This window comes from Amblyomma maculatum, chromosome 6 (genome assembly GCF_055883805.1).
Source record: "Amblyomma maculatum isolate TAMU_Amacu chromosome 6, ASM5588380v1, whole genome shotgun sequence".
Classification (NCBI taxonomy): Eukaryota; Metazoa; Arthropoda; class Arachnida; order Ixodida; family Ixodidae; genus Amblyomma; species Amblyomma maculatum.
This window is the reverse complement of record NC_139349.1, coordinates 54,398,775-54,413,435: the sequence shown is the minus strand read 5'-3', so window position 1 is coordinate 54,413,435 and position 14,661 is coordinate 54,398,775. Positions and strand designations below refer to the sequence as shown.

General features: G+C 47.4%; 1 long non-coding RNA gene across 2 annotated transcripts in view; it reads left to right on the top strand.

Annotated features, from left to right (window-relative positions):
• The window catches only part of LOC146185768 (uncharacterized), a 180,943-nt gene that overhangs the window by 125,955 nt on the left and 40,327 nt on the right, over nucleotides 1-14,661 (top strand). Inside the window, exon 4 of one of the 2 annotated variants that reach the window (XR_014708036.1) lies at nucleotides 2,025-2,174. The exons of the other annotated variant lie outside the window; for it this stretch is intronic. This is a non-coding gene — a long non-coding RNA (uncharacterized LOC146185768). Of the gene's footprint in view, nucleotides 1-2,024; nucleotides 2,175-14,661 lie in introns of those variants that run through there. 2 annotated transcript variants of the gene reach the window in all.

Here is a 14,661-nt window from a genome sequence, read left to right as displayed (position 1 = left end):
CGTTAATAGCACGACGCGAGTGTATAGATGGAGCCGAGCGCGGGGAAAAAGCCGAGCACCACCGGGATACCGCAGCGGATCACGGGAGCCCTCCTCAGCGTCATGGGACGAGACGGCGACGGATCTACCGAGGCCAAAACCATATGCTATGCTGCTTGTCGGCGGAAGGCAATGCGTGTATATATCGGTCGGTACGCTATCGATAGCGAAAGGCGTGGCTGTCAGCTTGACATTGTTTACTTGATAACGGCAAATAACAGGTTGGTGTCTGGTGCAGGAAAAGCATGACCGTTGTACGTATATGTCATGCGAATATGGTGCATATTGCTGACAACTTCATTTTGTAAAAAAAGAAATATTAATAATGATAAAGAACAGTGTCTGTCTGTAGTTTTTTCTCTATATGTCTTTGTCAGTTGCGCTGTGTTATCAACTTATCGCCAATGCTATAAGATACACATCAAAATCGAAGCGAGAAATGTCCTTCGAAGAAGACGCTCTAGAGAGCGAGTGGGGTCAATGGGTTGTCATGAACGTAATTAATCCATTTGTACTTGCTAGCGTGACATCTCAGGGGAGTTGGAATATACAAGTAGATCAACCTCTTATTAACCGTATTATCAGACATTAAACGTCATCTCTATCTTGCAATAACCCTCACAGCATTTTCGCTCCGATGATATTTCTGAAGGGACTGAAATCAGCAGCGATAGAAATGTTCTTATTTCTGTTTTTTGCCCCTGCCGATGAGTACATTGCGACGAAACGATAGCGGATCCTCACGTATACCCGCTTTTCCCGATCTGCTCCGCTTTTGTACAGTTGGTTCATTCGAGAGACACATCAAAAATACAAAAGCGGTCTAATCACCTCCTCTGGAGTGTTTTGCACTGAGGTTCCAGTCCCCGCGGATCACAAACCGCACTCGGAACCTGAATTAAATCTGTTCCCCATGCGCAGCCAGGCCCGGTGTGCGCAGCTCTAAAAGACGACACAGCATCGCGCTCCGCTCGACAATCAAAGAAACACCGGGGAGATCTATAAACCGACAGACTGCGCGCTTCGAACCAGCAACGGATTTTGGAGGTTTGGGGTAAAACTTTCACCGAGGAGAAGTTTCGGAGCTAGGACTCTGCTAATACTCCGGCAATACCAACGAGACAGACGAGGAGAGGGTTTAAGAGAGCTTTTATACAATCTATACAGAACTGCAGGCATGTTTACTCGGAGTGTTCTTGAAAAGAAATGTACACAGCGTTGAAATCAGCGAAAAAGAGGCAGCACAAAGCGGCAAAAGGCGGCTGCAGAATCTTTGCACGCGCGGAAGCCACGAAGCGGGTCACGACGCGGTGGATTGATAGGTCACATCGATTTCGAGTTAAAGGTTAACGCTTAAGACACACGGCGCGCGAGCGTGCTCGTGTTGTGCTCTCGCACTTTCGAATGTCGACCACTTCGGCGAATTCGAAGAACGCGGTATTGATCTGGACGCGGTGGAATAATGCGGTTTCTTCGGAACTCCGCTCCGAGCGCGCAAGTTGACAACCTAATCGACGGTGTAATTGCATGCCCCGCCTGCGGCATGGAGTCTCTGTAGGCTTGCTTCACCGTAGAGAATTAAAATGAGCCGCTTGAGTTAAATGCATAGGTTGGGAGTGCGAGGGCAGCGGATTCCAAGAGTGGCTATTTGCACAATCTGTGGCACGGCATTAACCATTGAAGTTTCAGAAAAAAAAAAAAAAAAAAAAAAAAAAAAAACCTTACAGGTTGGTTACCCGTGTTGAACGGGAAAGTCAGCGACACTGTGGGGTATTAGCCATTTACGGCCTACATATGTACACTGAGGTAAAAATATCAAAACGACAGGAAAAAACAACCTCTACAGACAAAGGTACAGTGGATTCCTGCAAGAAACACTGCAGGCAACGAGAGATTCAGCCGCGTTTACTACTCAGTGAACGTCGAAGCCATTTATTAATAGCAACTTGTTTACTAATGCGCTCTTCTCCCTTTCTCCCAACAAGCGCCAGAAGACACATGCTTGGAAGCACGTTTTCCTCAATGTTCTCACTGTCCTCAATCACATTTCAAGCATGCCAAGGGAATGATTACTCATAATATTCTAATTAAAACTGCATTAGCTGTACCAACGTGCAGGTGGAGCGCCTTGTCACCTGAACAAGAAATTGAAAGAAAGAGTTTGCCAAACGCCCTTCGTTTTTCAACTTCTTCCGACAGAGCGAATAGCAGTGCTTTCGTCATCATCAGCCTGACTATCCACTGCAGGGCGAAGGCCTCTCCCATATTTTTCCACTTACCCCGGTTCTGTGCTAGCTGCATCCACTTCACCCCTGCGAACTTCTTAACCTCATCCGCCCACCTAACTTTCTGCCGCCCCCTGATACGCTTTTCTTCCCTTGGAATCCAGTTTGTTACCCTAAGCGACCATCGGTTATCCTCTCTTCGCACTATGCATGTTCTGCCCATGTCCATTCCTTCTTAATTTCCACTAGAATGTCGGTAACCTGAGTTATTTATCTGGCCCACTGCACGCTTCCTATCTCTTAATGTTGTTACCCCTACCATTTTGCGTTCCATAGCCCTCTGGGTTGTCCTCAACTTAAGTAGAACTCTCTTGGTTAGCCTCCACGTTTCAGCCCCATAGGTGAGTACAGGTAAGATGCAACTGTTATGTACTTTTCTCTTTAGCGATACCGGTAAGCTGCTAGTCATTTTTAGCCTGTGACTATTCTTGCTCACTTACCCACCTGTGCTCTGACTCGTGCAGTAGGTTCCTGACTCCGCTTTCTACACCATAAGGGAAAATGGCGGACAGACCATCAAAAACTGACACCGATGGTACGACGCTCATACAAGTGGTGTAAATATCCCCGAAACGTTCATTTCGGACCCGCTTCCCACTAGTAATAACCCCCGCTAAAAGCCCCCGAATAGTTCACAGTGTCTGAAGCCTACGCGGAACTCCATGAGGTATGAAGGATACGCGGGATGACCGTCAAAACCACGGCGAAGCTTCTCCCCGCGTACACCTGCTCTCACACCTCGGCTTGCGCGAGCCTGTCGAGTTTGGGGATGAGCCACAGCAATCCTCGCGCTCCTGCCTCTTTACTTTTTTTTTTCTTGTTTAATCACAGATAGCGTTTGCGTCACACAGCGGCCAAGTGGTGCGGCGCTGAACGCGTCCCAACACGGCACGCTGTACCAGCATAACACTCGCCGTGAGCCCAGTAGGTTTTTACTTGCCGAAAGAGTGGGAGAAAGTGAGAAAGCTGGAGAGGAAGCAGAAAGACAAGATGAGGAGGAGAGACGCGGCCGCAGCGCCGTTCCTCCAAGGCTAATTGCGTCTCCGCTATGCTCGGAGCGCGCGGAATTTGTTCAATTACCGAAAAACAGGCGCTTCTTCTTGCCTCTCTGTTCCCGCCCCTTCGTCCCTGGCGGCGAGGTGTACACGACGTGGCCGCCGCCGACGAATGAGCCGGCCTGTCAACGGCCGCCGACCGGGAGAAGAGGGGAGCGCTTTCGCGACTCAGCCGCAGCAGCCGCTGCCACGACCGACAGTGCAGCGCACACCCAACGGGGAGAGATAGAGAGAGAGAGAGGGAGAGAGGGAAAGGTTGTGGCAGTGTCTTGCTTCTCCATCCAGCTCCGCACGCATCCCTCTTCACCCGCTTCCAAGCTGTATATGCACTCCTCGTCGTTCTGTCGGCAGCATCTTGCTGCTCTTAGTGCTCTCTTTTCTCCTTTGCTTCTTCTCCTCCATCACCTTCCTGTGCGATCGTATGCCTCATTCTCGTCTTCTTTCTTTTTCTTTTTTTACTCCTGCGAGGTGAATACTCGCCGGAATTAAAAGCAGTATATTTAATGCCAGACTCGAACAGAGTAGGAAGAGCCTCCTCCGTTCGCTCTCTGAGCTCTCTCCCTTATAACGTGGGCCTCGCATTGCAGTTTTCCTTTCTCTTATTATCACTCTCACCTTCCTTCTAAGACGTTCACGTGAACGCGCGGAAACGCTTTCAGCTTTCTCGTTTAGTGCAGTGCAGGTGTAAGCAAACAACCTATGTGCACTCTCCGTGAAAACGTTTTTTTGCCTATGCATCGAGAGCTTCCAGAAGTGTTAAAGGAACTGCCCGAAGATGAAAGCTATTAAAAAATAAAACAAGGAATTGTCGGGTTTTGACGTTGTTTTCACGTCTAGTTAAACCGAGTAGGACTTGCGAAACCTTTTGCGCACAGATCGAAGATGACGGGGGCAAGGACGTTCAAATGCACAGCGCGAGAGTGCATTGCTGCTTAACACGCAGGGTGATCGGCTGCGGCGATAGCTACGAGGTCCCGTATACTCGCTTCTTGCGAGAAATTTCTGGGCTTGAATCCACTCTACTCCAAAGTTTATTTCGTTTTTGTTTTATTATTATTATTATTATTATTATTATTATTATTATTATTATTATTATTATTATTATTATTATTATTATTATTATTATTATTATTATTATTATTATTATTATTATTATTATTTATTTATTTATTTTTCCTGAGCTTGGCAGCGGATTCACAGAAGATTCGTGATTGGGTTTTGTTTCCGCACTAAACGCTTGCTTCTCTCTTACACATGGCGAGTGGCAGTTGCCGGCGTATACTAATATAAAGTACACCCATTCATGTTTCAGAAACCAAAGAGCAGGTTTCATGTTTTCACAGCCATATAACCCGTATTTCACTTCTGTTGCGATCTTCTATACCAGCCGGAACTGTCATTGAGGGAAGGAAATTAAACATCCATCCGAGGACGTCTATGTGACTGGAAAAAAAAAAAAAAACATCTGGAGAGTTGCCAACGTGGAAGGTGTGATGGAGGAAGCGAAGGAATGCGTGGCCGGAGAGTCGGAGTATATAAGTATGTCGCCTTTCGCAGCGCTACCTGCGTCCGCCCCTAGATTACGCGTCGTTCTAGTAAAAGTAGTGGAAAACACATTTGCGTGTCAACCTCGTGTACTGTTATACTGTTATAATATAAAATGATTGTATTCCGACAGGTGTCGCTGGTTCTTGTGTCACACGGCGGCAAACATCCATTGAGATTTTTTCACATCTCTCTTCGTCACATTTATTTACATATTGTGCGTTGACAGAAAACCGTTATTGGGTAGCGAAGTAACGAGAAAAAGAGTCAGGAAGGAGGATAACGTCGAGCGACACGTGATACACCAACACATAAAAAAAAAAGAAATTATGAAAGATGACGTGACACAAAACATTCGCCTAGGAAGCTGCTGACCTATCAGTTACAAGTACGAGGTAAGCGCTGGCAACGTCAACTAACCTATATAGAGCTTGTTGTAGAGTTCCTTACGCATCTTTCGCAGCATAGGTGCTTGAGGCAGGATATACAGGGCAGGTAAGTATTATGATAGCTCGCGCACGCGCACGCACGCACGCACACGCACACGCACGCACGCACACACACACACACACACACACACACACACACACACACACACACACACACACACACACACACACACACACACACACACACACACACACACACACACACACACACACACACACACACACACACACACACACACACACACACACACACACACACACACACACACACACACACACACACACACACACACACACACACACACACACACACACACACACACACACACACACACACACACACACACACACACACACACACACACACACACACACACACACACACACACACACACACACACACACACACACACACACACACACACACACACACACACACACACACACACACACACACAGAAAGGAAACAAAAATTAATGAGCCTGTTCGTGCTATGAGCATGCAGGGCAAGTACGAAGTGCGTAGGACTCTATACCACTTTTTCTTTGCCTCAGCTTTGGCCGGATCCCACTCATCTTCAATTTTACTTATATTCGCCGCGTCTCCCTTTCGACATGGGAGGCTTTGCGACTCGCGTTTAGACCGCAGAACCCAATATGGGGAAACGCGTCGCCTACAGAAATTAAACGATATGCGGCGGGGATGTGTGTGAGGCAATAGGAGAAGGGGAGGGGGGGGGGGGTGAAGTGTCGACTCACATTGCACTTATATATTCGTCAGGTACTGCGAGAGGAACGAGAAAGGGCTTCACAAGATTAAAAATGCAGGTTAGGGGATAAATACGATCGCTTATATGAAGAGTGGGGTAAAGAAGGAGGCACTTGAGAGGGAGGCTCTCTTAATAATAAAAGCGGCCTTGGTGCCATAGAACTTATTTCTTTGTTCGGATAATGTATGCGCAAAGCACCGCACTTGACTGCAGCGTTTTGGAGAATATAGACCTAATTCCAGGTTTGGTTATTTTGTTTGACGGCAAATAAGTAAGTCAATTGCTTCGCGCACAAACATCAGTTGTCTCCTGCCGTATATATTTAGCAAAAAAATTGTCTTAGTAGAAACGAAAGTTTATTCTTGTTGCGGCGCGTAAGCAACATATACTTTTTTTTTTTTTTAAGCTCGCTCTTCGGGTTACGTCGAGGCCTATAATATTCTTCTCCGCAGCTTAACTTTGGAAGCTAAGTATACGCGGTCGATTCCTTACCGAATGACCTCATTGACATTGAACTTCACGTGCGCCACATCACATTCACATTCAATCCGTCACACAAACCGGAAAGTCGGTTTATAATAAATATTAAAAAAAATGGCTGCCCCTTCACACGAATACGACGATTAAAGCCGAAGGTGGCCAGCACTGGAACGTCGTCGGCGCTCGCGAGGCAGCGACTTGCATTCCAGCTCTCCCTTGAAAGGAAGCGCCAACCATATGCGCCCGGCAAAAGAAGGCTGCCAAAAGAAAGCTGCGGTTTTTAATTAAATTTTCTAGGTTGACTCTCGGTTCGCTCGATTTCTCCCCTTCCGTTCACAATATATACGCAAGGGCAGCACCGGTAAGACGAGAAGCATATTCACTGCCTCTTTTTTTTTTTTTTTTTTTCTTGCCGTCTCTCTTCCCGAACCTCTTTAAATCCCGCTCCTATATACTAGCGACTCTTCGAGGGAGAAGGCCTGTGGCTCTTCAGAGGAAGCCCAGCTTCGCTAGAGCCGAGCTGCAGTCACTCATTGTCTGCCCGAAAGTACGTGTGCCGGGCAGGAAATTCAGCTTGCGCACTTTTATACATGTTTTTCTGCCGCGCTCCCTTAAAGCCGCACCGCTTTTACGAGGCCGCGCAGGGCGCAGGTGATTTACAACTGGCCAAGCCAGGACGCGTAATTGAAGCTGCTTTTTCCCTCTTCCTTTCCTTCACCCTGGCCATGCCCCCACTCTTCCTACCTTATGCATATACACCGTTGGCTGCCGAGGAACAAAAGCCGTGCTGCCAACATAACCAGGCACTACTGAGCAACACTGAACGCGCACTCACGAGAGGAGGGCGCAAGGCCGGATTCCAGTTTTATGAATACGCCGCTCGTTGAGGCGTCGCACGTGGCCCAAGCGAAGATCATGAGAGATACGGCCAATCGATGGAACCCTCGGTTGGTGCTAATCTGCCCTTCCTGAAGAGGCTTCTTCTTTTAAGCCTTCATATTTCGGCAGCGTAGAACTGCACATGGCCGTATTCCTGCCAAGCTGCATCTGGTGGATGATTTCAAAACACGATCCAGCGAAAGGCTTGTGCCTGTTCCGCGAGCTGCAAGCCCTTCATGCTCGCATGCGTCCCTCAGCGCAGAAGGAAAACAAGAAGAAAAAACTCGTCTGGGTACCTTCCTTTCAAGAGGACTGATATTCAGGTCAAGCTGAAAGATGAGAAACACGAAGCTGGTTAAGCATAACCTCCTAATTAACCCAAATAAAATATACTTCAATGTGCACGATACATTCCTTACACTGCTTACAGCAGTAGTTTTACATTCAAATTAACTTGTTGCGTTACGCGCATTTGCAATGCTTTTCACGCTTTCTAGGGCAACAATGAGAGAATGACTGAACTTAAAACAAGGCATGTCACTTCGCAGCAACACTACAGGGGTCTTACCACTGATTTATGACTTTCGGCGTTGCACTTACGCATAGATAGATATTTGGATGTGGCGTTCGACCCGGCGCTTTTATTTTCCATCTAGACGGTGCGCTAAACAGACATACGCACAGGAAGAAAAAAAAAAAGAAAAAAGGAAAGAACGACTGCAGGCACGGAGGAAGAATGCTTGAGAGATGGGAGACCATCAAACAGGAGGCAACTGATATGAGACCTATATACTTCGGGGAATTTATATGTTCCCACTGCGAAAACAATGTTGAGCAGTTTGGCAACCCGAGAAATTACAGAACAAAAGGAAAGGGAAAACTGGAGGACGAGAAAGATAAAGAGACGTTTCAGCAACGACGTGGCTCGTAACTTTGTTCTCTCCCAGGTCGAAAATTCGATCCCTCCAACCGGTAACGTTGATCGTGTTTCTCTCTCTCTCTCTTCACATCGGCTCCGGTAGGGTGCTATGTCTCCGTGCAGCTGCGCCTGACAGCCGCGGGCGCAGCAAATGGGCCCCGCATCAGCACTCACGGGGCAACGCGGCCCGATCCGTGGCACCCTTCTGAAAGGAGCCTCTCCCGACGGAACGCCTGAAAGCCGGAGACCGTCACCTGGTCGTCGGAAAGACGCCAGCCGACGAGATTTCGACGCTCGGCGAATCCGGCGCGCATCTCGCTCGCGCTGGCGTTACGCTCTGCACGTGGCGTATATATGTATTCACCGGCGCCGCTTCCTAGACGTCAAGCAGGAGCGTCCCCGACCCTGCTGTGCGATATCTACCGCCATTCCTTTATTGATGACTGCGAACCCGACTACAGCCTTCCTTTGCCACCGCCAAGCTCTCTAAAAAAGAAATCAAAATACTTTGAAGTACAGAGATAAGGTGGGAAAGAACCGATCAGACGATATGAAGAATCCGAATGAATATGCGCAGCCTTCTACTTAAATTTGCGCAGATGCTGCTTTAGGGGAGGCCGTTTTTACTTTTTCCGTTGTTCTTCACAAACAAACAAACAAACAAACAAACAAACAAGCAAACACACACACACACACACACACACACACGCACACGCACACGCACACGCACACGCACACGCACACGCACACGCACACGCACACACACACACACACACACACGCACACGCACACGCACACGCACACACACACACACACACACACACACACACACACACACACACACACACACACACACACACACACACACACACACACACACAATGAAGCCATACTTGGCCGAGTTTGCGACTTCGTATAAATCCGAATTTTCATGCGTTCGCATAACGATAGCGGCTCAGCGAGTCGGGTGTCTAGAGATACGGACGGTAGACACTGAAAGTCGCAACTTGAAACTTCTGTGCTCGAGCTTGAGCCTGCGCCTGCGCTCGCGCCCGCACACTCTGGTTAGGCGCCGAACTGCGCCCAGGATATGCGTCAATTGATTGTATACTACGTCGTCACTGTTCACTGCAATTACACCCGCGCGGGGGCTGTATACAGTGAAGCATCAGAGAATCGAATCCGTTAAAAACGGAATCCATACATGCACACAAGCGGCAGTCTCACGAATGTTGGGCACATTTACACATGAGCATCAAGACGAATAAATCAATAAAGTTTTTCTTTTTTTTGCTCATTGATCAATTGATATTTCATTACGTGCACGGGAGTCGTGCGCGCCATATTTGTACGTCATTTTCCCGGTCTTTCCACTGCTTCATTTTGCATCCCCGAACCCAGTTTTATACAAATATTAGCGATTACAATAAACGAAAACAAAAATACCCATCCACTTGGCTCCTTGTTTATCACGTTTTCCCATGGAGCAGCAGCAAAGCAAGGAACGGAGGAGTTTCGAAAACACCTAATTTCCTGCGCCGGGGTTTCCTCTCAGAAGAAACTGGAAACCCGTGCTGAAGCACGGTCCCGTGCCCGATTATGTAGAAGGGAATAAATTGGCCGCGTGCTTTCGGCTGCCGCCGCGGAAGAGGCAGTGAAAAGGAACGGCGGCACGAGCAGCGTCTTCCATAATGGCATCACCTTGAAAATGGCCATGCATTATTCATGGCCCCTGTTTTTTTTTCTTCACCGCCAATGCAGCAGCGTTTGCTGCCTCTTGGGCCCGCGGAAGCCCGAGGTGAATTCTGGTGCCCCTATAGCAACGCGGAAAACAAGCAGAGGAAATAAGGCGGCAGAAAATTACGAAGAAATACTATCGAGGTACGGCCGTCTCAAGTGTTTACCGCGGCTATACGCGAAGGTAATTCGGCGAGAGCGTTTTCTTGTGATTTTCTCTTCTTTAAAGCTATACGCAAAGGAGACTACGCTGCCGAAAGCATCCTGAGTCCCATTTTGAAGTATGCAAATGGGCCGCGAAGTTAATTCGTTTTAAGTTGTTTTATTGTGTGTGCGAACGACACCAGAGATGGAGCGTACCGGGCGAAAGGAAACCCCAACAGTTCATATACGAGTACAAGAAAACGCGGTTAATTGACTCCCTCTGACATGTCTATATGCTCGTTTACGAAAATAACTGTGATTGAAGCATGCTTTGATGAGTGAGAACAACTGCGCTCGTAAAGAATAGATTTGCGTCACGCCAATCATATGTCACACGCTGATCTTATCAAGAATTTAATGCTCTTAATAGTATGGAGATGCGAAACCGGAACGAAAATGGGGTTGAAATATAAATCGGTAACTCTCGAACCTCACAAACATGCACTGAAAAATAAACTATATCTGCAGGATATTTATACCATCTTTATTTACGTGCAGCCAGGCTGAGCAGCACACAAACGAGTCTGCGACGTGCGCACAGCGAATGCCCGTCGGAGTGGCATCCATTGATTGGATATCAAATATCAATTTACCGTGCGATTAGGAGCTAAATGCCTACATCGTTCAAGGGGTATATTATTAAGATCCGGCTGAGTGCAGGACTATACGGTTGCGGAAGACATGTACACAACACTTTCCCAAACTTTGTTGTCGATAATGTATTCGCTTACGTCTGCGCTGATATCTATACAGCGCTTTGATGGAATCCCCGAAATCCACTGCAACAACTCATGAACAATATTCTTTTGTCGGTTTGCAGACACCTGACGCAGTTATTCTTATTGTTCCCCTGTCCAGAAGCTCAAATCGTTGAAAAACTAATGACGGCCGCAAGCCTTTATGGAGTAATAATAAAAGCTTCGTATATCTCTGGGACTAGAAATAGTGCTGAAAAAAAAATGAAAAAAAAAAAAACGACAGCAAAGTATAGGGGGAAAATGGCTAGGGAACGAGAGAAAGTAAGGGGATACATGGGGAGCAGCGCGGGCGGAAAGGTCGTGAGCGGTTTCCTCACGCCGGCACCGACATATTGGGGAACGTCGACGTCGGAGCGCTGGCGTATAATGCCCGGGCGTATAGCGCGAGACGATCGCAGGTGTAATTTTGTGTCCCATAACTCATTCGCTTTATTGTCGCCAGAGGCCGCAGAAACACTATTAAGAGTTCCGCTCTCTAGGCGGGTCGGCCGCCGCCACCCGCGAAAGGAAGCAGAGGGCCAGAATGCGATACGGGGACACGGAGGTGGTGGGCACCGCACGTTGCTGTACGCTCGCACTCGTCGCTGCGTTGAGGCACTGGATGCCGAGGCTCGCACGGAGCGGGAGCCCTGGGAAATGCACTGCTCTCTGAAAGGTGTGACCCCGTCGATCTGTTGTGTGATGGCAAAAACAGGCGAGCATACACGCGCAAGTGCATGTCTGCACAGCGCGCAGTCGTGCACAAATGCGTGGATTACGATAAGCCGATTGTCTTCGTTGTTGGTGCATATGTGTGCTGTCAGGCAGGTTGTAGAACAATTACGCGTCGCGCGGACGTAAACTTGACCTTGTCCGAACAAACCCCTAAAGTGGAATCGCTTTACGTGTATAGAAAGCTATTTACGCTCCCTAAGTCATCAGCGATGTATACGAAAAAACTTTTGAAATGAAATGAAATTAAAATAAATTTGATACATTGCAGTAAATGTTGAGTCCAGATCCTTCGTAAAGAAAGAGTGTTCTAGTAAGTCCATAGCATCTAGTGCTTGTTAGTCCAGGACGTTGACGTTTAGCGCTCGTAATCTCAAATTCTATTTCTTTGGCCCCATCCTATGCGGTATTCTTTTTAATCAAGCTTGTTAGTCCACCTGGAAGCACCTATACCATCTCGTAAGCGGGAGATAAAACTTAAACAATACGAAAAGAAAAAACTATTAAAACACGAAAGGAACAGCAAGCTTCAAACACAGCATATGAAATAGCAAAACTCTCTCTCTCTCTCTCACACGCGCACACACACACACACACACACACACACACACACACACACACACACACACACACACACACACACACACACACACACACACACACACACACACACACACACACACACACACACACACACACACACACACACACACACACACACACACACACACACACACACACACACACACACACACACACACACACACACACACACACACACACACACACACACACACACACACACACACACACACACACACACAGAGAGAGAGAAAAACTAAAAAAAAAAGAACATTTAACGCTATTTTTAATCTTCTCTGTAACCTTACTTCATGATTTTCTCCCGCGAAATATTTCACCGAACTCACTGAACTACAATGAACCGTTACACTAAGCTGCGATGCAGCACCAGTGTGCACTGCATATCCACACTGAGGCCGAAACCTCCACTCCATTAAGCGGCCGTTTTTCTACCGCCTCCTCCAGGTCCCGCGAACGGCGCCAAAGGGCGAGTGGGGTGCAGGCCCACGAAAGACCCGACTCCCAAGAAAACACGACACAAAAGCTGATTACATAAATTGGATTTTTGGAATTACGCCGGCCAGCCTTTCCGTCGCCATCCCGTTGGCCTTTTCGGCACACCGGCGCCAGCAACAGAGCCGACGAGAGGGCGTCGAGCAAAGGAGAGGGCGGTTTGGAAGGCGGGGTTGGTATGGGCCACCAGCAGACAGAAACGAACGCCATGCTACAGGAAAGGTGGCTATGGCGGCGAGCTTTTATGGCCGCCGCGATTCGATTTGGCCCGGCGATGGTGGCGTTATAAAAGTCCACAAGGAAGGCCCCGTATACGATCACCTATGGCGCAGCGCGCAGAGACGCGAGAAAACACGCTCGCGGTGAAACCCGTGGAAAGGAGGGTCCGGGAGGGGATATATAGGCGCGAACGATGCGATTCGATGGGGTGGTGTGCGCGCGAAGACGCTCTATCGCAGGCGTTGATGGAAAACACGTCGAAGTAACTCAGGCTGCGGGAAGAACGAGGACCTGAGAAGGAGAAACAAACGGCTACTCGCTCGTATGTGGGCGCGCGATCTCCGTAGGTCAGAAACCTGCGGTAGACGCGCAAACGCGCTCATGTTTAGAGCTGTAAGACTTCGATACAAAATGCTCCTTTCGTAGCAGATGTAAAAGGCGCATTTTCACGTAATTCATCGCTGGGTTCTATTCCAGTTGAGGATAAAACGGACATGGAGAAAACGATGATGAGCTGATTGTTGTGATAAATGTAATGAAGAAAGAAAAATTAAACAAAGTTGGAGATAAACGTGTTAAATAATGAAATGTGGCATAAAGATGATCTGTTTTGCAGCTAGGCGCCTTAAAGCACATTTACTTCAGCTCAGACTCCTTCGTTTTATTTGATATATTTGCGATCAATTTACGCTTTCCTATTTTGTAAAAGGCAAACAAAAAAGTGCATACAGGGTGCTTATAGACTTTTTCAGCATTGCTATAAAGGAAGAAAACAAACTGCATGTATGCATTAAATAACTAGAAACATAAACTCTGTGGCTATGCACTTAGCGTCTAATACCTGTCAGAGAGGTCATCTTAAGATTTACAACAAAAGCCTTCTATGACTATTGGAGCAGCTTTTTCTACTTAGTGCCATCTGTGACCCTTCCGTAAACAGTAAATATTCGTAGATATCGGCTTTAAAGGGGAATAATCCCGCCTTTTGACCACACAGAGTGTGAATGGTCTCTTCTAAGCGGCTATTCAAACTCGTTCGATATCGCAATGCGTACGTGATATGGCAGCAAGAGTGCAGTTTTTAGCCTTCTCGGGGTAAATACGTCTATAAAATACCACCTTCAAATCTCTAGACGTTACCAAATGTGCGGGGGCCGGGCTCCTCAGTTTTAGGCCGCGCCAAATGCAGAGATAAGAAGTCGCTGGAAACGTTAGCACTTCAGAACCAGACCTTTCTAGGCACACATATGATTTTTGTTTTCTTTGTTACAATTCCTAGGACAGCCAGTCCATTGTAGGCTTTCGTACCCATTGTAGTCAACCACGTAAAAATTTCGTTACGGGGAGATTCAAGTCAACTCTTTTTGCCACAATGTCATACCAAGTCTACAAGGTCGAAATGAAGTTTGGCTTCAAACAGAAGGACTGGCTAACGGCTATAACAAAATACAAAATGATATTTCGCTTTCCAGTAACGGGTAAAAAATTAGGTCTTATTTTTTGTTGCAAATAAATTT